The following is a 23,635-nucleotide window of genomic DNA, read 5'->3' on the forward strand; positions in this document are numbered from 1 at the left end:
GCCATTACATAGGCCACTGTCAAACAGTCCTCTGAGAGATTCCCACACTCTTCCTCTTCCCTCTAGACTAGCCATCTGCCCCAATCCCTCCCTTGAGCAGCCACTTCTATTTTTTCTCCCACTACAGCAGCCAGCCCCACCGCCTGGTGTAGAGCTTGAAGATGGAACGGGACGATAGGATGGGCAGAAACTGCCCTGCAATAGCTACATCATCCCCGGTTGCATACCTAAGAAAACCACTAGGGTCACCACACCCTGGAGGTGACATTCGCATGATTTATGCCTCTCTTGGGCTTTAGATTTTATTCCTTTACTTTTCTATAACTCTGCCATGGCCAGTTTAAAGGGCTCAATGTCATGTCCTCCCATTAACAACCAAGACTATAGTGCAAACCCTGCCGTGTGTGCTTCTTTACAAAAGGTCAAAGTAAAAAGGAAATCTATACCAAAGAGCCTCTAGATACTATTTCCAGCTTCGGGGGAGTCCACAGTAGGTACTTCCACGGGTAGAGAACATTGTCTTAGACTGGGATAAGGGTTGGTATTCGCAGTCCCCTTCCTACGTTCTGTCCATTGTAAAGACCGGGGTCAGCGCTGAGCCTCGCCCTCCTCGCTGGAACTACAACTCCCAGGATGCCCTGCGGCATGGGAGTGCGCACGCGCGTCGGAGGCGGAGGAGGAACCCGCCGCACCGACAGGGCGGTCGAGTGAGGGAGCTGCTGGCGGGTGGGTCAGGCAACTCCTTGGGAGGCCGACGCGGGCGTACGGGCGGGTGCTGGGAACCGAGCCTAGGCTTGCAGCCGGCAGTTTCCGTGGATCTGTGAAGAAGTCGGCGGCCCCTGCGGGCGCCAGTCAGGTAAGCCCAGCCCGGTGCTTTCCAGGAAGTCCGTCTGCGGGCGCGGGCTGGGAGTCGCACCGGCCATGGTGGCTGAGGAGGGAAAGGTTGCTGCCCGCCGGCCGCCCGACTCCCGGCTCCTTCCCGACGGGTCCGTCTAGGGGAGCGGGGCACACGGGGCTGCTTCTCCGCGAACGGCCCGGGCCGGGGGCGTGGGGCGCGCTGGGCGTCGCCCGCCGGTCGAGGCGCGCGAACCCGGCGTTCCCGGTGAATCACCCGCGGCCCGGGCGCCCGGGTTCAGGACCGGCCCCCTCCCCTCCAGCGGAGCCGCGGCCGAGCTGGCTCCCTGCACCCCACCCAGCATCGCCGGGACACGATAGCACCAAGCCTCCTTCAAAGGCTTCGGCTTTTTAAAAGTTGGGGCGGCGGAGTAGGGGAGCCAAAACTTAGGGCACACCCTTTTTGTGACTGAAATGTGGCTGCCCTTGCATTCTCCGATTTGATCTGTCTGCTCTTAGAATTAAGTTCCTAGCTCCCAGGCAGCACAGCTGGATCCGGCTGGGAAGTTTGTGTGTTAGTTTGTTTTGAGGACGTGACTGGGTCGTTATATTTTTGCTTGCAGCGGGTGGTGCGTTTCCTCCGCAAGCCTGCATTCTGATTGCAAACAGAAATGGGAAACAGCCACAGTTTCTTTCTTTCTTTTTAATGTTTAGTTAAGAATCGCATTTCCAACTTGCCCTTGGCCTTTGTTAAAACCAAAAGTCATCTGGCAATGAACACTGCAGTAAAACTTACCCCAGGAGGCCATACTTCAACAGGAAATAAGCCTGTGGAGATTTAAGTGAGTTATGTGCAGTCTTCCTTGGTTTGTAACATTTTCATGCAGCTCATGTGTGCTTTTCTGAGAAACCTTCAGATTAATTTTTTTGGCAGATTAAATTAATTAATTGGCCCGTCAAAAATATATTAGGCTTGGAAAATAGCTTTGCCAAGGCTCATTTACTCTTGCTAGTTTCTTCTTCCTAGGCACCTTTTCACCTGTAAGAGTCAGCAGTTATAATATTACAGTCCCCTTTCTTACACATTCCTACGAAAGGAACAAAACTAATTAAAATGTCCAAATATATTTTAGCTCTTCGAGCTTTCTTTGCTTTTGCAACTCTCAGAAATTCTAGTTTGCTAATCTTTAAAATTAGGTTGTTGGACCAGATGACCCCCAAGATTATTCTGCCCCTAAATATTTCTGGTTTTTAAAAGTTCATTTATTTTACTCATTCAGGAAACACTGGCCATATGAATTCCAAGCCCTATGCTAGCCATGAGAAAGAGCAAACATGAGTTCTTGAGAATGCTGTAGACCTACTGCTCAATTTTATTTAATCATGTATTTTTTATGACTAATTCCTAAATTTTGTGGTATATCCAATATGCTAACCTACACTGTAATTAATAACTTCATCTGAAGTTAAATACGTACAGGTCAAATCCCATTCAAAGATTTTTCGTTCGTAAATACTGGCCCATTGAAACGAAACAGGTTTGGTATGACAGAAAGGCCCTGAATGGTGGAGGGCAGTCTTTTCAAACTTTAACATGCGTAATTCACTCAGGATATTGTAAGCTTAAAGTAGAGCCCAAAGTCTGTATGTCTGATAGGTGATGCTCTCAAGAGACCACACTTTGAATGTCAAGTGTGGGGAGGTAATTTTAGAGATATTTTAAGGTGTTTTTAATGGCAATTTAAATACTGATACTGATAACTGATATTAGATACATACTTGATGGCTTTTCAACTCTCGGTTTTAAAATACTGTAATCCTATTAACTCTAACAAGAACAATTGTCTTCATAAGTTTTTCTCTTTCTTTCCTTTTCCTTTCTCTTTGCTAGTTTGTCTTTTTTCTCTTTGCTTTTTTTTTTTTCTCTCCTCTTCTTCCTTCCTTGTTTTCACTCACATTAATTTGGCAATTCATGAATTCAAGTATGTGTCTTGCCCCATTCTGTACAAAGTAGTGTTTTAGGCTCTTGGTGAATATGTGTAAGACATGAGGCCAGGGCTGGGCTTGGTGGCTCTCACACCTGTAATCCTAGCACTTTGGGAGGCCAAGGTGGGAAGATTGCTTGAACCCAGGTGTTTGAAACCAGTCTGGGCAACATAGCAAGACCTTGTCTCTACAAAATAAAATAAATTAGCTGGGTGTAGTGGTGATGCCTGTAGTCCTGGCTACTCAGGAGGCTGAGGCAGGAGGATTGCTTGGGCCCAGGAGTTTGAGATTACAGTGAGAGACAATGATTGTGCCACTTCACTCCAGCCTGTGTGACAGAGTAAGACCCTGTCTCTCTAAAAAAAGAAAAAAAAATTATATATATATAAATATGAAGGACGTGGTTCCTGTCTAGGACCTTATTCTCTTTGGGATTAGGCAGATGTACTTATGTATAGTCCACAGCACTTGTAAGAGCCACCTCTAGGGAATAAAAAGGTAGTTGATATTTAGGAGAGATCTTTTCCAGTTGTAGGAGTGGGGAACAAATAAAGTCAATATTTTTTTCCATTCAGTGGTCATCTCTTTCCTTAGGCTATACTGTCTATACTGTTTGAGTGTATGTGACATATATCTACATATAGTGCAATTCTGTAAATTTATTTTATTTGGAACCTGAGATGAGCCAGAAACATGAACATAATTAGAACCGGATGTGGTGGCACACTTCTGTAGTACCAGCCAATTGGGAGGTTGAGGCAGGAGTATCACTTGAGTCCAAGAGTTCCAGGACAGCCTGGGCAACATAGCAAGACCCTGTCTCAAAAACTAAAACAAAAGAGAAAATCAATTAGATCTGAGCAATATCATAGGGAGGATGAGAGGCTGTGGGGATAAAAATATACCTGGATAGAGGGAGAGAGAAAGATAAAGAGGAGGATCCAGTAAACAGTAGAGGGAAAAAAGACTTTTAGTAAGGTTTTCTGGTGTCAGTCTGATGTATACTGATATTTAGGCTGTGTTATAGCTGGCAAACTATTCTTCATGCTTTTCAGTTGCTCTTAAATTTAGTATGTGTGAGCTCTCTCGATTAGAATAGATAAGGAGGGCATTATTCTCTAGGCTGTATGGCTAAAGTGCTATCATCCCTTGGTCATTGATAGTCCTTGCTGACATTTGATTTACATGCAGTTTTATGTCAGATCCTTTAAAATCACAAATATATGGAGAGAAAAATGGTATAGACAGTAGAAAATTCTACTGGGCCTATAACTGGTCCATTAAGTTCTTGTTTAAATTGTAAACAATCAAATTTAATTTGGTGTTTATAAAAAGTTATATATGTGAATGTACATTCTTGTATCTATATGTGTCTAATCCATTAGCTTATTTACAATGATGAAAGAATAGAAGTGTGAATAAATCAGAATGGCACATGATTGAAAATGCTGTGTAACTGAAAATGCATTTGTGTAGTCTTGAGGAGTTTCATTTGAAACAAAATTGTTAGTGTGTATCTTGAGGCAGAATGCTACTTTGTATTTTTATTGATGTGTAATTGACATTCAATAAAATGCACATGATATCTAGTTCAAGGAGTTCTGACAATTTTCTACACTGTAACTTCTACCAAAATAAGACAGAAAACTTTTTTTTTTTTTTTGAGACAGAATCTCTCTTTGTAGCCCAGGCTGGAGTGCAGTGGCGTGATCTGGGCTCACTGCAAGCTCCGTCTCCCGGGTACACGCCATTCTCCTGCCTCAGCCTCCTGAGTAGCTGGGACTACAGGCGCACGCCACCACACCTGGCTAATTTTTTTCTATTTTTAGTAGAGACGGGGTTTCACTCTGTTAGCCAGGATGGTCTCGATCTCCTGACCTCGTGATCCACCTGCCTCGGCCTCCCAAAGTACGAGGATTATAGGCGTGAGCCACCGCGCCCGGCCAGAAAACTTTTTTTTAAAGTCACCCCAGAAAGTTCCCTCACCCACCTTCCTCCAAAGGCAATCACTTCCTGACTCCATAAATTTTTGACACTACAGAGTTTTTTTGACTGGTCTTGGACTTCACATAAATGGAGTCATACAGCATGTGCCTTTTTGTGTTTGGTTTCTTTCATGTAAGAAAGATTCATCTATGTTGTTGGCAAGTATCAGTGGTTTGTCCTTTTAAGTTGTTGAATAGTATTCCATTGTACGAATATACCCCAATTTATGTTTTCTCCTTGATGGATATTTGGAATAAAGTTGTTACGAACATCCTTTTACAAATTTCTTTTTCTTTTCTTTCTTTCTTTTCTTTTTGAGATGGCGTCTTTCTCTGTCACCCAGGCTGGAGTGCAGTGGCATGATCTCGGCTCACTGCAACCTCCACCTCCCAGGTTGAGGCCATTCTTCTGCCTCAGCCTCCCGAGTAGCTGGGACCACAGGCACCCACCACCACACCTGGCTAATTTTTTCTATTTTTTAGTAGAGATGGGGTTTCACTGTGTTAGCCAGGATGGTCTCGATCTCCTAACCTCGTGATTCACCCGCCTTGGCCTCCCAAAGTGCTGGGATTACAGGCGTGAGCCACTGCACCCGGCCTACAAGTTTCTTGATAAATACCTAGGAGTGGAGTTACTGAGTCATATGGTATGTGTATGTTTAACTTTATTAAAAATCTGCCTAACAGTTCTCCAAAGTGATTTATACACAGGAGTTCTATTTGCTCCATATTTTTAGTGTTGCCAATGTTTAGTGTTGTCAGCCTTTTCAATGTTAGTCACAGTACAGGATGTATGGTTGTACCTCATTATGGTTTTAATTTACATTTTTCTGATGATTAAGAATGTTGAGTGCTTTATCATATGTTAATTGGCTATGCAGTATCTTTTTTTGTGAATTGTTTGTTCAAGTCTTACCTAGTCTTTCATTGGGTCATTCATCTTTTTATTGTTTGTAGGAGCTCTTTATATATTCAAGGTACAAGTTCTTTGTCACGTATGTAGATAGATGTGTTGGCATTTTTTTTTACACAGTCCCTTGTCTACTTTCTCAATGATATTGTGATGAGCAGAAATTTTTAACTTTTATAGTCTGTTTTATCAATTTTTTGTATTATGGCTAGTGTTTTTTGTCCTGACCAATAAATTTTTACCTGTGCCCAGGATTGCGAAGAAAGCTTTTCTTCTAGAAGCTTTATTTTCTAAGTTTTCATTGGGGTCTGTGATTGATCTCAAAGTAATTATTATTGTGTTATGATATAAGATAGGGGTTTGGGTTCATTTTCCCCCTGGATATCCAGTTGTTCCAGCAACATAGGTTCAAGAAAACTTTAAACATAGGTTTAAGAAAAACTTTCCTTTCTTGGCCAGGAGTGGTGGCTCACACCTATAATCCCAGCACTTTGGGAGACCAAGGCAGGCAGATCATTTGAGCCTAGGAGTTTGAGACCAGCCTGGGCAACATGACAAAACCCCATTTCTACTAAAAATACAAAAATTAGCCAGGAGTACTGGCATGCACCTATAGTCCCAGCTGCCTGGGGGGCTGAGGCAGGCAGATCATCTGAGGGAGGTGGAGGCTGCAATGAGCTGTTATCGTGCCACTGCACTCCAGCCTGAGTGACAGAGTAAGACCCTGTCTCAAGACAAAACAAAACAAACCTCTTTTTTGTTTGTTTGTTTTTCTCCATTAGATTGACTTGGCATCTTAGCTCATCAACTGAGCTACTTTGCATTTTAGTTGTGCTTATATTATCAGTTTCTTAAGCATGGACCCTGATCTTAAAAATAAAATTTTTATGCTCCTCTTCCAGATTGGGACTTGACTGAGATTGATCCAGGGCTAGTTACCATATATTTCCTGATGGAAGAATGTTAAGTATTAATTTGAATTTTAAATGGCTTTTCTGTGGGTTGAATTAACGGAGACAACCCATTTTAGGAGCAATTGCATGTTCCTTATAAAATAGGCAGATGTTTAGAATGAAGGAGATGTAAGCCTGAAGAGATCACCTAGGACTCGAACATAGCGAGCTATAGGGAGCTTAATATTTTCTTGTTTATTGGCTTGATCTAAATAGATGCAAATATATATAAGCCATGTGTTTTAGTTTCCATCTTTTTCTGTTTTGTTTTGTTTTGAGACAAGGTCTCAATTTGTCACCCAGTTTGGAGTGCAGTAGTGTGATCTCAGCTCACTGCAGCCTCGACCTCCTGGACTCAAGCAGTCCTTGAGCCTCAGCCTCCCAAGTATTAATAGCTGGGACTACAGGCATGCACCACCACACATGGCTAATTTTTGTATGTTTAGTAGAGATGGAGTTTCATCATGTTTCCCAGGCTGTCCTTGAACTCCTGTGCTCAAGCAATCTGCTCACCTTGGCCTCCCAAAGTGCTGGGATTACAGGCGTGAGCCACCACACACAGCCTTAGTTTCCATGTTTCTACTCCATTGTCTATTCCAATCCTTCGTGACGCAATTCCTGAATTTGCCTTGGAACAATTTTTAGGGAGACAGTTTGGTTATTTCTTTTCTTTTAAGTTTATTTGCTGATAATACAATACATTGATAACATTATTTTAAAAAGAATGTCACCCCAACCTCATTACTCTTATGTAGCTATTTTCACTTTTCCTCATTTTTTTCCAGGCCTTATTCATGCACATACATATTTTTATATGATTGTAATCATAGTGTGCATGTTGTATTTTATTCAGAGATTGAGTTGTAACTAGTGAATGCTGTCTCCCTTAGGTAGATCACCCTTGTTAGTAAAGACAAATATTAGAGATGGAGAAAAGACAACTGGGGACTTACCAGTGAGGAGTCTTGAATTCTAAAGCTTAACTAAAACAGAAGCAGAAAAAAGCTAAGATTTTCAAAGACAGGATTACCCTTCTGTGGAAATGCAGGACAACTTTGGTTTCCTTATTCATTCCTTCCCCCTTTCTCTAATATATAACAGCTTTAGTGAGATATAATTCACACACCATACAATTCACCCATTTAAAGTATACAATTCAGTGGATTTTGGTACATTCAGAATTGTAGAACCATCGCCACCATTTTGGAACATTTTCATCACACCAAAAATAAACCCCTTACCATTAGCAGTTGCCACCTACTTCCTCCCAATTCCCCCCTTGTCTCCCCCGCCCAGCCCTAGGCAACCACTAATCTACTCTCAAGATTTGTCTATTCTGGACGTCTCATATAAATGGAATATATAATATGTTGTATTTTGTGACTGGCTTCTTTCACCCTTATAGTACTCTCAAGAGTTCGTTTTCACGCCTATAATCCCAGCACTTTGGGAAGCTGAGGTGGGTGGATCACGAGGTCAGGAGATTGAGACCATCCTGGCCAACATGGTGAAACTTCATCTCTACTAAAAATACAAAAATTAGCCAGGCATGTTGGCACACTGGGAGGCTGAGGCAGGAGAATCGCTTGAACCCAGGAGGTGGAGGTTGTGATCCAGGATCGCGCCACTGCACTCCAACCTGGTGACAGAGCAAGACTCCATCTCAAAAAAAGAAAAGAAAAGAAAAATACTGAAATACAGTCAAAGGTTCCTCCTCAGTTGTGCACCCTTTTTGAGCAATAAAGATATCCACTCCCTCGGGTATATATGTTCAACAGCTGAACCCACTCACTAAGGAAGGAACACAAACACACTAAGACAAACTTACAGACTAAGGTAACATGTACAGCGATGATAACCCGCTGCAAATAAACAGTTTCATATCTGGACATAACTAAGCATGAACATCATGATAAGTACATACAAGTGAACACAGTTCCTGAAGTGTCTGTGAGAAAGTGGATAAAAATATGGTAAACTGGAAGAAAATGAGGGCTGGGTGTGTTAGAGTGAATGGGAGTATGGTGGCAAGTTGAATTTATTAAAGTATAGGCTCGCGATGTTTAAAAACACTTCCTAGAGCTTTCAGTAAAGTTTTTATGAATACAACCAGTAGCAATTATCTGATACATGTATATTATTTGATATATAGAGAGAGACTTTTAGAAGAAGATTGTTTGTTGTATTTCCTTAACCATAGCATAGCAATTCTTTTGAGCAGGATATTATTAGTAATACTTACACAGTAGGGGATTTCCATCCATGTGGAAAATTACAACCAACAAAATATTTTCATTCCCTGGGTGTGGTGGTGTAACTTTGATGAGTTAAGGAATATTCCCTTGATATGCATACCAGTAAAGAAAGAGGAAGCCCCTCAATGTATATAAGTCTGGCTTATATTCAGGCAGCCCTTGCCCTGAGGCAAACATGACAAGATATGATACAACCCGAAGATTTATTTTCATTCATGGTAGGCTGTAATTAACACAGGTTAGTACTCTTAGAGAACTGTTCTTTTTTTGGATTTTCCTCTTTAATATGCCCACTTGAGTGCTAGACCAGCTGAGTTGGGCGTCTAATTTCACTGGAAATGCCAATAAATATGTGATGATTTCAGAGTCACGCCCACCCCACCCCTTTTGTTTTTCTGCTGTTGTCCCTAAGATTTAGTTTCTTGGAGAAAAATTACAGAAGCCTACACAGAAATGGACCAAGGGAGATGTGTAGGATTTCACCTCTGCAAGGCCTTTGGTGCAGGTGGGCTCTTCTGTTAGTCTTCAGCACACCCTCTATGCTTGCCTTTCCTCTGCCACTTTTCTTGAACCCCCATTATTATTCCTTGTCAAGTCATCTCACTTTCTGCTTTGCTTAGACATTGGCCAACATTCCAAGTGATATAGTGTGCCCTCCACCAGAGAATAGCTGGCACTGCTTTAAGCCCCTTAACCTTCCCTCCTACCTCAGAAGAAACTTGTTTCCTCTTTTCTTCTCCCACTGCCTGAATCTGGTCTAGCACACAAGGGGAGCCTCTGCAGAAATGTTATTTGAACTGGTCCCTGAAAGATGTGAAAGGATTTGAACACGAGAAAGAGTGCAAAAGGACATTTCCTGTGTAATGAATCGTGTGATGTAAGGGCTGCAGGCGGAAGAGCATGGAGGCGTACTTAACTTCTGTGTAACACAGGGTGTGTGAAGATCGCTCCTTTCCCTTTACTTCTTCTTGCCCTGGCTTCCTTCCCAACCCCAACCTTTTTCAGCCTGTGCTTTGATCTCTTTGCTTAGTATATACTTCTCCACCCCTCTCTGTCTAGCTAATTCTGTCCCTCCCTGACCACCCACAGTGATCTCTGAATTTCTGTACACTAATAGCCAGTACCATTCTTTTGGCAGTTAATTATATATTTTCTTGAAAAAAAAAAAAAAGCACTTTATGTGCATGTCTCATTTTCCCAAATAGAGTGTATTAGTCAAGGTGTTTAGGTCTCAGGGAACAGAAACCCACTTAAGCTAGCTTGCTAGATGGTATGATGGCAGAGCTGGGAGTTGTAGTGCGTTACTATAGTAAGGCCACTGAGGTCCCTGAAATGACCTACAGCTGGAACCCAGAGCAGGCACTTTGAAAGTCTCTGTCCTCTCTCTGCTTGTAGGGCTCTCTTGGGCCTCTTTCTGTGCCTCTGGTCCATTTTCGGACATTAATTTTGATTTTAAAAAAGTAGTATGCGTTACTATGTAATTTATCTTGATTGCTGAGCTTTTTTGTACCCTGTTAAGTCTTGTGCCTGAGGCAGGTGCCTCTCCTTTCTTTCTTCCCTCTAGCCCCAGCCCTGCTTCATTCTCTTCCCTACAGACTGACCACCGGTGCTTTCCCCTTAGCTTCAGCTTCAAGGTGACTAGCTTGTTGTGGTAGTGCCTCCAGACTTGGTGATACCTTATGTCTCAACTTGAGTTTTGTCTCCCAGCTTTCCAGATTCCTGGAGAAGAACTGAATTTGGTCCATCCTGGTTAGATTGAGGGTGGTGACCCCTGTACCAAACAGCTGTGAAAAATGGGACATTGTTATGTTGTTGCTTTGGCTGTATATTTCACAGGGACTGGAGTAAGGAGTGGGTTCCCACACACAAGGAGGTTTGGGGTTGTTCATCTCAAAACATGCTTATTTTGATGTCAGAAGGAAGTGACCATACCTTCTCTTTTTTGGTATGTTCCCTGCATCTGGCAGATTGACAGCTAAGAAATAGGTGTAATTCTCTCTCTCTTTTTTTTTCCATTTTGTTTTGTTTTTGAGACTGGGTCTCACTCTATTGCGTAGGCTGGAGTGCAGGTGTGATCATAGCTCCCTGCAACCTCCGCCTCCCAGGCTCAAACAATCCTCCCACCTTAGCCTCCCCAAGTAGCTGGAACTATAGGTACATGCCACCATGCCTGGCTAATTTTTTTTGTATTTTTTATAAAGATGGGGTCTCTTTATGTTGCCCAGGCTGGTCTCAAACTCCTGGGCTTAAGCAATCCTTCCGCCTTGGCCTCCCATATTGCTGGGATTACCGATGTGAGCCACCGCACTCAGTCTTCTCTGATTTAGTGTCTGTTTATTCCTATGACTGACCATTTGATCATTAGGATTAACTTTTAGGTATAATAGTCAATTCAGAACAATTTTTTTTTCGAGACAGGCTTTCGCTCTGTCATCCAGGCTAGAGTGCAGGTGTGATCATAGCTCACTGCAGCCTTGAACTCCTGAGTTCAAACGATCCTCCTGCCTCAGGCTCCCAAGTAGCTGGGACTACAATTTGTACACCACCACACCTGGCTAATTTTTCTAGTGAGCAATATTTGTAATACTTAAAATGAATTACTAAAATTTATGTTATCATTTGGAAATTTTCTAATTTTATAGCAGATTAAATATTTTTTAAACATTGCTTTTTGAAATTTGTTTCCCAGTTCAGAAAGAATAGGGGAGTAGAATATTGATAATCAAAGAGTGACAATACAGTACAACTTTACTGACTCTGCTCCCAGCCCCATTAGGATATGATAAAACTAAGTACTCACATCATTGATCTCAGTGCTTACTGAGTCCCCTTATATTACTTTATTTTATGTTAATTTAGTGTCTGTCATGTTGCAGGCACTATATTAGGGGCTGATAATGTAAAAGTAGGTCCTTGCCCTCAAAGTGCTCACAATCTCTGGTGGAGATAGATATTTACGCAACTGATTACGGTCTGGTGAAATAAATGTTGATAGAAGTGTGGGCAAAGTGGTGGCTAGCACCTCTCTTCTATTGTTTTCTTTGTGTACATCAATCTCTCACTCTTCTATATTCTCTTTAGTTTCCAACTCTCTCAATCTCTGCAATTAATTGCTTATATTATGTGGATCAGAGTATAGTATGAATAATATCTTATTTACTTAACATGAACTAATGAGGTGTTCCTTAAAAATGAAGATAATATTTAATGAAGATAGTATTGACTATTGATCGCGTGCTCTGTGTTAGGTACTATTCTAAGTGGTGTATATATGTTATCCTCATTTAACAAATTAACATATCAATCCCATGAGATAGTTACTCTGAGTATTATTCTTATTTTACAGATGAGAAAACAGAGGGACAAAACAATAGTTCAATATCTTGTCCAAGGTTATACAGTTAGCAAGAAGTCAAAATCTTTTTTGTAAGTTATTTTAAATGTCATTTTTAAAATAAGATGTATTATAATAATTTCTCCTGCCCTTCTTAAATGGAGTCCCTGCTTAATTTAGCCAAAATGATGTGGGAAATATCGACTTTAGAATTCATTTTTTTGCACAATTTATTGTACTGTGCTATTGAATTCCCTTCTGAGATTGTTGAAGTTTATAGGCTCTTAGAAACTGCACTAAATTGTCCCACACTTTTGTGTATTGGTTAGTTGGTAGCTTTTCCTTCTCTTTTATATCCAGCTGTGGCTTCTTGCTGTCACCTAATACCACTTAATTTGCTTCTATTAATGTGTAGCATCTAGTATCATAAAACTAAAAACATGGCAAAAATTGAGTATTTTTTAGAGGAAGCGTGATATTGTGTAAAAATGTATGGCTTTTAGGGTCAGGTTCAAATCTCACATCCACTATTGAATAGTATATATCCTTGAGCAGGCTCTTAGCCTTTCTGAGCCTCAGTGTCTTCATTTGTAAATTGGAGATAGAACTGTTTTGCAAGGTTATGATGAGGAGATGTGTACGATAAAGTGCCTGGCATTTAACAGGTATACAAACAAAAATTGATGCCTTTCTTTTTCACTTCATTATAATATGATATGGGACATGATCCCTTTATTCTGAGAGACTACAATAAAAAATGAAATAAATGTTTTCCTATGATGTAGTTAAGATATAACCAGTTTTATTCTATCACTAACGATAATAATTGATAGTTGTTGTCATAAGTGTTAATTTTAGAAATATTATCCTGAACTCCTGTTTTGGGTCCTTCTACTAAGCTCTCAGCAACCTCCTCTGTTTGCCTGCATTATTGTCTTTTACTTGTGTGTGGCTCCCTTGATTTCCCTCATTTGATATTAAAGGAAAAATGTCCTTTAGCCCCCATTTAAAGAACCTATCCCAAAGCAGACCTTATGTCTTGGAGACTGTGAACCAAGCTTGTTGGCCAATAGCAATGATTTCTAAGACTTCCCTTCTTTCATCAGTTCTGCTTTCTTTAGCTATCACCAGTCTTAAGCATTAATTTGTTTTTCTTTCTACCTCCACCCCCTCCCATTTCTCCTTTCTCTGAAACTATCCCCAATCCCCACTTAACTGTATGGTTCTCATTATTTCAGTAGTTTTATATGGTTTGGGGTTTTTTAAATTATTATTTTGAGATGGAGTCTCATTCTGTCACACAGGCTGGAGTGCAGTGGCACGATCTTGGCTCACTGCAACCTCTGCCTCCCGTGTTCAAACAGTTCTCCTAACCCAGCCTCCCGAGTTGCTGGGACTACAGACATGGGCCACCACGCCTGGCTAATTTTTTATATATACTTATAGTAGAGACGGAGTTTTACCATGTTGGCCAGGCTGGTCTCGAACTCCTGACCTCAAGTGATCCACCCACCTTGGCCTCCCAAAGTGCTGGGATTACAGGTGTGAGCTACTGTGCCCGGCCTGGTTTGGCTTTTTATTACATGTTTGTGTGTACTTTCCAAAGGCTATATTGTGGTAGTTCTTATCATTTATAGTGAACTTGCTATCTTAACATCGTGAGGCATTTCTACTTCTGTGCCAGAGATTTTGTGCCTGCTATCTTGAAACTGCCAATGAAAACCTAGTGAATACCCCTCTCCCCTCACTTTACTGGACTGCATGCTATTTCTCCATAGGCGAATACCCTAGCTCATGTCACCAGATTACCTTTTTAAAAAACAATTTTATCGGCCGGGTACGGTGGCTCATGCCTGTAATCCCAGCACTTTGGGAGGCCGAGGCAGGCGGATCACGAGGTCAGGAGATCAAGACCATCCTGGCTACCACGGTGAAACCCCATCTCTACTAAAAGTACAAAAAAATTAGCTGGGCATGGTGGTGGGCACCTGTAGTCCCAGCTACTCGGGAGGCTGAGGCAGGAGAATGGCATGAACCTGAAAGGCAGAGCTTGCAGTGAGCCGAGATCGTGCCACCGCACTCCAGCCTGGGCGACAGAGCAAGACTCTGTCTCAAAAAGAAAACAAAAAAAAACAAAAGACGGTTTTATCAAGGCATAATTTATATACCTTCAACTTTAAGTATACAGCTTGATGATAACAAATTACTTTTCCTAGCAAGCCCTCTTCCGTGCTGTCTGTGGTGTGTAAGTCATCTTGCCCTTTCTCTTTGTGTTCCAAAAATTGCTTATGGTGGGTTGTGTGGATGCTGATTGTGGCTGCTGTGTGGTTACTTACAAGTGCCCTGTCTGTTGGTTATTTTTCAGCTATTCATTCTGGATATCATAGAACCTCATTAGGCATGAGGTTTTCTACGTTTAGGGCCTAGGGTCAAGGTGGTGATTCTTGAAGAATTGACTCTCTTTTGCCCTACTGTTGGCTGAGTTCATGCTTTTATCCCACCTCATGAGAATTATACCCTAACTCCAGGAGTTACCAAATCTCTTTTTGAGTGGTATTAATAAATTCCCCACCTCCCTCATGAAGTACAAAATACATTATGCAAATTTAAGGCTTGTGCCTCTTGAAAAACCTATTGTAACTACTACTCTCTTTCAATCTGAAAATTAATTGTGATAATAAAACTTGATATATCTCCAGGCCCCTGAAGTTGATTAGAGTAATTCTAGTGGTATCTGTCAGTCAGAAGTGTGCCATGTCTCTGAAGGTGCGTATGAATGCCTTCACCGTGTAGGAGTGAGGCATGGTCCATTGAGGAGCATTCATTCATACCAGCTGGGGCTCCGTACTCAGGACTCAATGGTGAGCAGTGGGGCTATATGGTGTGCCACACCTGGAGCACTGCTGACCTTGAGAGAGGAAAAAGAGTAGTCAGAGTTGGAAGAGCTGGGAAAGGCTTTGGAGAGGACAGACTTCAGCTAGTCTTTGAATTGTGCAGTGTGCGGAAAAGATAGAGAAGTGAAATTTGGGCCTGGGGTAAAAAGGATTGTTTAAGAAGAGTGACACCATTGTGGGAAACCAATGAGGCAGCCAGGTGAGAATGAAGTTTGGGTATCTGTGAGGCCCTGAGGAATCTAGCCTGGTTAAAGCAGAGGATTCTTAGAGCAAGTAGAAAGGGGTGTTTTATCAAAATCACCCAAGAAATTGTCAAACTACAAACACCTAACAAGAAATGTGTCTAAGTATAGGAGTAAAATCTTAAAAGCAGTGTTTTAGGTGACTATAGGCAAGATGCAGATGTTAGAGCAGGAAAACAAGAGCTTAGAGTCAGTTTGCTTGTCTAGAGCCTGGTGTGACAGAGGTCTTAGTAAAGCAGTATATTTTACTTCTCTTTATGAGGTTCCAGAAATTTCTCTAGGTCCTAGAACCTTTCCTGAGAAGGGGCAGGGCTCAGAGACATAGGGCTTTGAAGAGCCTGCATAGGACTTTCTAAAGTTGTTTCTCTTGATGTTTCCTTAGGGAAAAGGTTTTGAGAAAACATACCCCAAAACTGGCCTCAATCCCAGTTTCAGGATTTCACTTAAATAGGGCCTTTGGTCCAAAGCTGTGGAACTTGGGAGAATATATAATTACATATTTTTTAAAATGAGCTTTGCTATTCGTTTCGCAGATTGCTAGTTTTTTTGTTTGTTTTTTAAATAACGTTCTGAAATTCTAATAGGACGGATGGCTAATCGTTCTTTGTTTTTTCTACCAAAGCATTTCTTGCTATTACCTGAGGGTGGCATGCATAATTCTAAAGTCAGAGATAATATTTGTTGTTTTTTCATACACAGCATCAAAATGCAACAAATGATTGAATTGTCCTTTAAATTAAAAATTAAATTAATAAATGCACATGGTACAAAACTCCTGGGGTCCTCCTGGATATATAGCAAATGCTGAGTGAACCCTCTCACTCTTATCCTCAGCTAACTAGTTTGTCTCTGGTTCTTGTGGATCCTTCCAGAGTTATTCTCAAGCATTTATTTTTAAAAGTTGATTATTTAGATTTCGAAGGACCTTGGAGGTCTTTTGTTAACCAGTAGACTTTCTTGAGGTACTAGAAAAAAGTGGGCCAAAAAAAGTAGGCCACATTTGAGGAATATATGTCAATGAATGATGGGGTGAGGAGAACCCTCTGAAACTCCGTAAAATATCACCTTCTGCGGTTAAAGCCTTTATGAAACCTGTTTCCCAAAGGCCTCTTTCCAAATTCCAAGTCCATTTTTCTAACCTGTTTTTTCTTATTCTGAAGTCTTTTTTCTAATATATTTCAGTACTCTTCTCCTCGTGAGTGTCTTAGTTATAAAATTTAATCAAAATAAAGAGAGGCAGTAAATACTTTTAAATTTATTTTAATAAAAGAAAAGGAAATAAAGACCAAGGCAGAAATGAATATGCTACTTTAGTATTCATACTACATTGACAGAATTTATATTTAATTTTGTGATTGAAACTTTTTGCATTCATTCCTATGATTTCTGATATGTAGGGAATTCATGTTTTCGTGGAAACATGTCTAACTTTATTATGGAAATCAATGTGAAAATAGAAAATCAGCTGTATGAATTTGCTTTATTTGGTGAGTTTTCAGGAAAGCATTTATTAATATGGTCATACTACTGTAACTTTTTTTCCCTCTACTACTTAACAACATTGGCTCATGCTTGACTTCATTATTTACTTTGTTCACTTTTTAAGTCTATCTGGTTCTGGTTTTTCAAGTCACTTTCCTGAAGTATTTCAGCTTTTGTATGTGCGTATCTAGCATGATTCAGCTTTCATATTTTTCCTTTTTACTCATACATTGTTCACCTTGGAAGTGATGAAGGCAAGTCAGTATTTTTTCCCCCCAAGATTGGGTTAAATGGTGCTTCCTTAAAATCATAGACAATTAGAATTAGAAGAGACCTGAGTCCATCAGGCTCAGGGATAAAATGAATAGGTTTCAACCTTTGCCAAATCTCATCTACTGGTAGTAGTAGCTGCCTAAGGAATGAGGGAGGATCTGTGCTCAGTGAAAAAAAAGGCTGTTTGATTTGCTATGTTTGTCATGGACATGGAAGAGTCACCTGTCAGAACCAGGACTATATTTTAGCTATTCTTCATCTAGCCTAGGAAACTAAGAAGAGATTAAAGTCAGAAACCCTAAATCCATCGATCTGCTCACCCTCAGTTTGATGCTGGGAGCTAACTAAGTGCTAGACTTTCTCTCCTGAAGAATTTTGGTTCCAGCCAGGCACAGTGGCTCACATGTGTAATTCCGTACTTTGGGAGGCTGAGGTGGAAGCATCGCTTGAGCTCAGGAGTTGAGACCAGCCTGGGCAACATAGTGAGGCTTCATCTCTACAAAAAATTTAAAAATTAGCTGGATATGGTTGGCACACACTTGTAGTCCCAGCTATTCAGTAAGCTGAGGTGGGAGAATCGGTTGAGCCCGGAAGGTCGAGGCTGCAGTGAGCTGTGATCACTCCAGCCTGGGTGACAGTGGGAGACCCTGTCTCAAAAAATAAAACAAGACAAGAATTTTGGTTTCATCTGGGTTTTGTTTTTCCTCCTCTGGTGATAATTGAATCCTATTAATTACATAGGTTTGTCACAGTTTGTTACAGAGTTTCAGAGTAATCAATCAAAGAGTCAGAAGGTACAGAAAGTTCTCCTTATTCTAGCAAAGAAAGGGAGCTTGAGTTATATAATGTAGCTAAAATTAAAACTTTTAATCTATTTTAAGACTGAAGATTTTTCCATTAAAATTTTAAAATGCACTACTGGCTGAGCTCAGTGGCTCACACCTGTAATCCCAGCACTTTGGGAGGCCGAGGCAAATGGTTTACTTGAGCCCCCCATTTCTACAAAAAAAATTAAAAAATTAAAAAATAAAAATTAGCCAGACATAGTGGTACGCACCTATTGTCCCAGTTACTCGAGAGGCTGAAGTGGGAGGATTGCTTGAGCCCCGGAGTTTGAGGCTGCAGTGAGCCATGATTGTGCCACTACACTCTGACCTGGTTAACAAAGTGAGACCCTGTCTCAAAAAAAAAAAAAAAAAGCAAACAAAAACCAAATCTAGTTTGAAGCCCAGGAAATTTGGAAGAATTGAAACTGAGGAAAAATAATACCTTTTGTTCACTGCATAACATTCAACTTGCTCTCAGCATGATTTCTTTTAGACCTGGCCTAGTTTATTTTAGGTTTTATGTCTTCTTCAATGCTTACTAACTTGGTGGATTAAGAAAATTCTTGCAAGAGGAAGAATGAGTCATGGTGATACTTCCCTTTGGGGGAGAGAAAGAAAACCCTCAGATTAATCTCACCATTATGCACTTGGCATGGATTCAGCATTTTGATTGATGGCTGAGCTCTGATAAATCTTTCCCTGTAAGCCACTTCATATCATATTTGGTTTTGTTCACAGTAGGACTGGTAGAAGTCTCTTTTTCAGTTAACCAGCCTCTGTAACCTTATTACTGTCAGAGACTTGTTCGTATGATGTCATTTCTTTTTAAAGATATTTTAAGTTTGCAACAACTGGGAGAAAACATTTCCCAGTCTACCCAGTCTATTAAACAAACAAACCAAAAAATTAAAAACTGAAAAACATTTGGTGCTGAGAAACTGGATATGCTAAGGGTGGCTCCTTTGGCATCCATCTTTGGTATGCACAGAGTGGGTTCGGTTCCTTTTTGACCTTGCCCTGTGTCTCTGATGCTGCAGCTCCACTAAGAAGAAAAAGGGGAGGTGGGATAGGACTGGGAGCTGGTTTGCTACTATTCATCAGAAAAGGAAGTGGGGCACCTACAAGAGAGCCACAAAGTCTCTCAGCAGGGTCTTGTTGAAAGATTGTTTTTGAGGTGATATGAATAACCTGTTGAGTATTTTCTTGTAATCATCACAGAACTGATCTGGCTACTTTCTACTTTAAGGTAGTCCTCCGTGACCTGCTTCTAATTACATCTCCTTTATTCTAGCCCTAACAAATTTTTCTGCACTGCCTTCAGATTTCAAACTATTTTCTCTGCGATCTATAGATTTCGTTTTTTAAAATGCAAGATGGCATTAGTAGCAATGGCAGGAAAGACAGGACTACATAGTTTATCCCATACTTAGGTTGATTAGTTTCCATGGGACTTTTACACAGAATAATCAACCACTATTTTTTTCAAACTACTGTGTGCAAAGCAGCTATCTCACTGAGCTGTGCTAATATCTGAGTCAACAAACGATAGCATCCCCAAAATGCCACAAAAATCATTAAAATACTGTCTTTTAGGCTTCACTGTATAGAAGAATCAGTGAACCGAACAAAAGGATAAATTTAGCATCCAGTGTGTTTTCTTTAAAAAAGTCTTAGCTAGGCATGGTGGCTCATGCTTATAATTCCAGCACTTTGAGGGTCTGAAGCAGGAGGATCACTTGAAGCCAAGAGACCATTCTGGGCAAAGCAAGACCCCATCTCTATCCTCCTCCATTTACTATCAAAGTAATATACATTATATACAACTAAAATAAAATGGGCATTTTTTAGAAGGTAAATATGTTTGCCAATACAGTGCTTTGAGCGTGGTGGGCACTGCTACGGTTTGAATGTCTGTACCTTCCTAAAATTCATATGCTGAAACCTAATCACGAATATGATGGTATTAGGAGGTGGGGCCTTTGAGAGGGGAGTAGGTTGTGAGGATAGAGCCCTCATGAGTGGGATTCGTGCCTTTATAAAAGAGGCCCTAGAGAGCTACCTTGCATTTCCATCATTTCAGGACACAGCTGGAAGGCTCCATCTGTGATTCAGAAAGTGAGCTCGCACCTGACTGAATCTGCTGGCGTCTTGGACTTCTCAGCCTCTGGAAATTGTGAGAAATAAATTGCTGTGGTTTACAAGCTACCCAGTTTGTGGTATTTTGTTATAGCAGCCCAAATGGGCTAAGACAGTCACTGAATATAGTCTTTGTTTATAATTAGTGTTATTTAGAATTATAAGCTTATAAAAAGGATATGACCTTTTGAGGTCTTGAAACTCCCTTGCCTTTGAGGAATCTGCCACATTGTCCCTGACAGATATTCATACTCAGCCTCAACAATCCCAAGAATACATAGATGACTGTCTTTACCTCAGCCTTCTCCATCAAAGAGAATGTTCCTCAAACCAGCAGAGATGAAACTCAACCTTAACATTAAATAGAAGAGTATTTTGATGTTTTGAATGTTAAAATCTCCAGCCAGAGATAACATATTGTTACATTATTTCCAGATTAATTTTGAACCATGTCCAAACAAAAAAGAAAAGGGAATGTCAATTTGAATTTTTCTAATTGAGGTAAATTGGAGCAGATACTTGGGAAATTGTTGGCCAGTGAACCGTATCTACTTCAAAAGATTACATGGATATTCATCCAAAGGGAATATTTTGATCCTAACTACTATTATCTAATATGTGTCAACATTGAAATAGTTTTATTTAAAAGTAAACATATATAATGACCAAAAGTTTTCTTCAGCATGAAACGATAAGACTGCCAGTCAATATCTGAAACAAAGGCAAAGCTGAATTTAATGCTTACTGTAATAAGGGAGAGCAATGCTGGCTAGACACAGTTTCTCTAAGTAGAACAGGCCAATTTCTTATTTTGGGGAATTGTGGAATTCAGGGATTGGCAAACCTTCTGAGGCCATAGCGGGTTAACATAATCTGTAGAAGTATGACTATGATTGACTGGCATTCAGAGGAGTGTTTATTGGCTTATGTTCCCGGTAAGCTGCTTTCAGAAGTTGGGAGGCTACTGCAATAGCCCAGATAGGAGGAAATGATGGCTTGGACCAGAGTGGAAGGAATCTGTGGAGATGGTAAAGATATGACTTTTAAAGGTAAAACCAGCAAGATTTGCTGGGTGGCTCATGTGTGGAGTGCGAGACAAATCAAAGTTGACTCCAAGATTTTTGGCCTGAGCAACTAAAGAATGGTGTTGCTGTTTATTACATGGGGAAAACATGGCAAGAGCAGGTACGGGGAAGAAAATTAGGAGTCTGTTTTGTATGTTTACATTTAAGAAACCTGTTAGCCATCCAAGTGGAGATTTTACATGGATAGTTATTTGCAAGTATGGAATTCAGGAGACAGGTCCAGATTGGAGATACCAATTTAAAAGTTATCCGTGTATGAAATCACCAAGGCAGTGAGTATAGAAAGAGAAGCTGTCCAAGGAACTAAGTACTCCAGCATTGGAAGATGAGGAAGATGAGGAGGAACTAGCAGAGGAGAATGAGATGGGGCGGTTAGGGAGGAAGGACCAAGAAAAAATGATGTCCCCAAAGCCAAGTGAGGAAAGTGTTTTATGGCCAGATACTGTGTCTGATAGGTCTCATAAGATGTGGACGAAGATGGCTCCCGCCTGTAACCCCAGCACTTTGGGAGGCCAAGGCAAGTGGATCACCTTAGGTCGGGAGTTCAGGGCCAGCCTGGCCAACATGGTAAAACCTCATCTCTACTAAAAATACAAAAAAATTTAGCCAGACATGGTGACTCACACTTGTAATCCCAGCTACTCGGGAGGCTCAAGAAGGAAAATCGCTTGAACTCAGGAGGCAGAGGTTGCAGTGGGGCGAGATCACACCACTGCATGTCAGCCTAGGTGACAGAATGAGACTCTGTCTCAAAAAAAAAAAGATGAGGACTAAAAATTGACAATTGGATTTAGCGCTGTGCCGGCAAGATCACTTTGGGTGGAGTGAGTGGTGGGGATGAAAGTCAGATGGGAGAATATTTGAGACAATAAGAGGGAGAGGACTCGAGGTACCAAATATAGACAATTCTTTTAAGTTTGGCTGTAAAGCAGAGCCAAGAAGTAGGGTAGTGTCTGGAGAGGGATGTGAAGTAGAAGGAGAGTTTGTATGTTTTTTATTTGAGGTATGTATTACAGTCTGTGTGCTAATGGGCATGGTCCAGTAGAAAAAGAGCACAAGTACTGGATAGTTGTGCTCTTGTATAAATGTGTACTGGAACCCTTGTATAAATGAGCAGGGATGGGATCTGGTTCCAAGAGCCAGGATTGGCCTTGGGTAAGAGACTGGACAGTTTATCCATAACAGCAAGAGGGAAGGTAGAGTGTAATGGGTACAGGTGTGGTAGGTTTGTAGATATGATGGGAACTCAGATGTTATTTTATGATTGCTTCTGTATTCTTAGTGAAATATTAAGGTAAGGTTATCAGAGACTGAGGGGTAGGGAGTATTGAAGGTTTGAGAAAAAAGAAGTAGAAAAAAGTCATCTAAGAGAGTAGGAGAGCGACTGGACTAAGATTTGAAATACTAGAATATTAGAATTATTAGTCAGTATTCTTTGACATTAGTGGTGATACATTTTAAATGTAGCCAGTCAGTTCATGTGTTTTTTCTCCAGCTTCATCTGCCACCCTGGTGCTGGTGAGGAGTAGGAAGAGTTAGGTTGTTTGTTGGTTTGTTTGAGACCGAGTATTGCTCTGTTACCCAGGCTGGAGTGCAATGGTGCGATCTTGGTTCACTGTAACCTCTGCCTCCTGGGTTCAAGCGATTCTCCTGCCTCAGCCTCCTCAGCTGGGGTTATAGGCATGTGTCACCACGCTCAGCTAATTTTTGTATTTTTAGGAGAGACGGGTTTCACCATGTTGGTAAGGCTGGTCTTGAACTCGTGACCTCGTAATCTGCCAACCTCGGCCTCCCAAAGTGCTGGGATTACAGGCGTGAGCCACCGCACCCGGCCAGAAGAGTTAGTTTTAATCAGATGTGGAGTTTTGCCAGAGGAGTTCCAGAGAGACAGGGTCAAAGATGTTGAGAGTTACAGAGGGGCATGCTTATTGGTAAGGATAAGGACTGTTGGGGGGTGATAACCATGGGGATGTGGAGCTGAGGTAAGCTGAGGACTGGACTGTCAGAAGAAAGAAGGTCAGGGAGCTCAGAGTAAGGGAATCATCACTACGGTTCCTGGGTGTCAGATTCATGACTCTTCTTCAGCAGTTTGACCAGTAAGCATTGAAGATTTTGGAAAGAAAATAAGAAACAGCAATTGTGTGAAATTTTTTTTAAGGCATGACAAGTTATTTGCTTGTTTTACTTTTTAGACTCAATCTTTTGCAAAAAATGATACCAGAAATGGCATTAACAAAAAGACATGTTCTTTGGTTTAGACTGTATGTTTAAGGACAGCCAGCAAATGTTTTATTTAGTAACTTTTGATTGGTTGATTTTGTTTAGTTAGTTGATTATCATTATTATGGGTTTGTTCATAAACTGTCATATTAGGACCGTTCACAATGTGGATCTCAAAACAGACTATGATGAAAATATCAACCAAGAAACTCTTTAAAG

The 23,635-nt window shown here is 40.9% G+C and overlaps 1 protein-coding gene across 2 annotated transcripts in view; it reads left to right on the plus strand.

Moving 5' to 3' along the window:
* The first annotated feature begins 649 nt into the window (after positions 1-649).
* TMOD3 (tropomodulin 3) overlaps positions 650-23,635 on the plus strand; it is a 78,903-nt gene continuing 55,917 nt past the window's right edge. Inside the window, exons 1-2 of one of the 2 annotated variants that reach the window (XM_017886167.1) lie at positions 667-856; positions 20,056-20,148. The gene's annotated coding sequence lies outside the window, so the exon portion shown is untranslated. Of the gene's footprint in view, positions 857-20,055; positions 20,149-23,635 lie in introns of both variants that reach the window. The other variant, XM_017886166.1, reaches the window with a different exon arrangement.

This window comes from Rhinopithecus bieti, unplaced genomic scaffold, assembly GCF_001698545.2.
Source record: "Rhinopithecus bieti isolate Rb0 unplaced genomic scaffold, ASM169854v2 scaffold_14454, whole genome shotgun sequence".
NCBI lineage: Eukaryota > Metazoa > Chordata > Mammalia > Primates > Cercopithecidae > Rhinopithecus > Rhinopithecus bieti.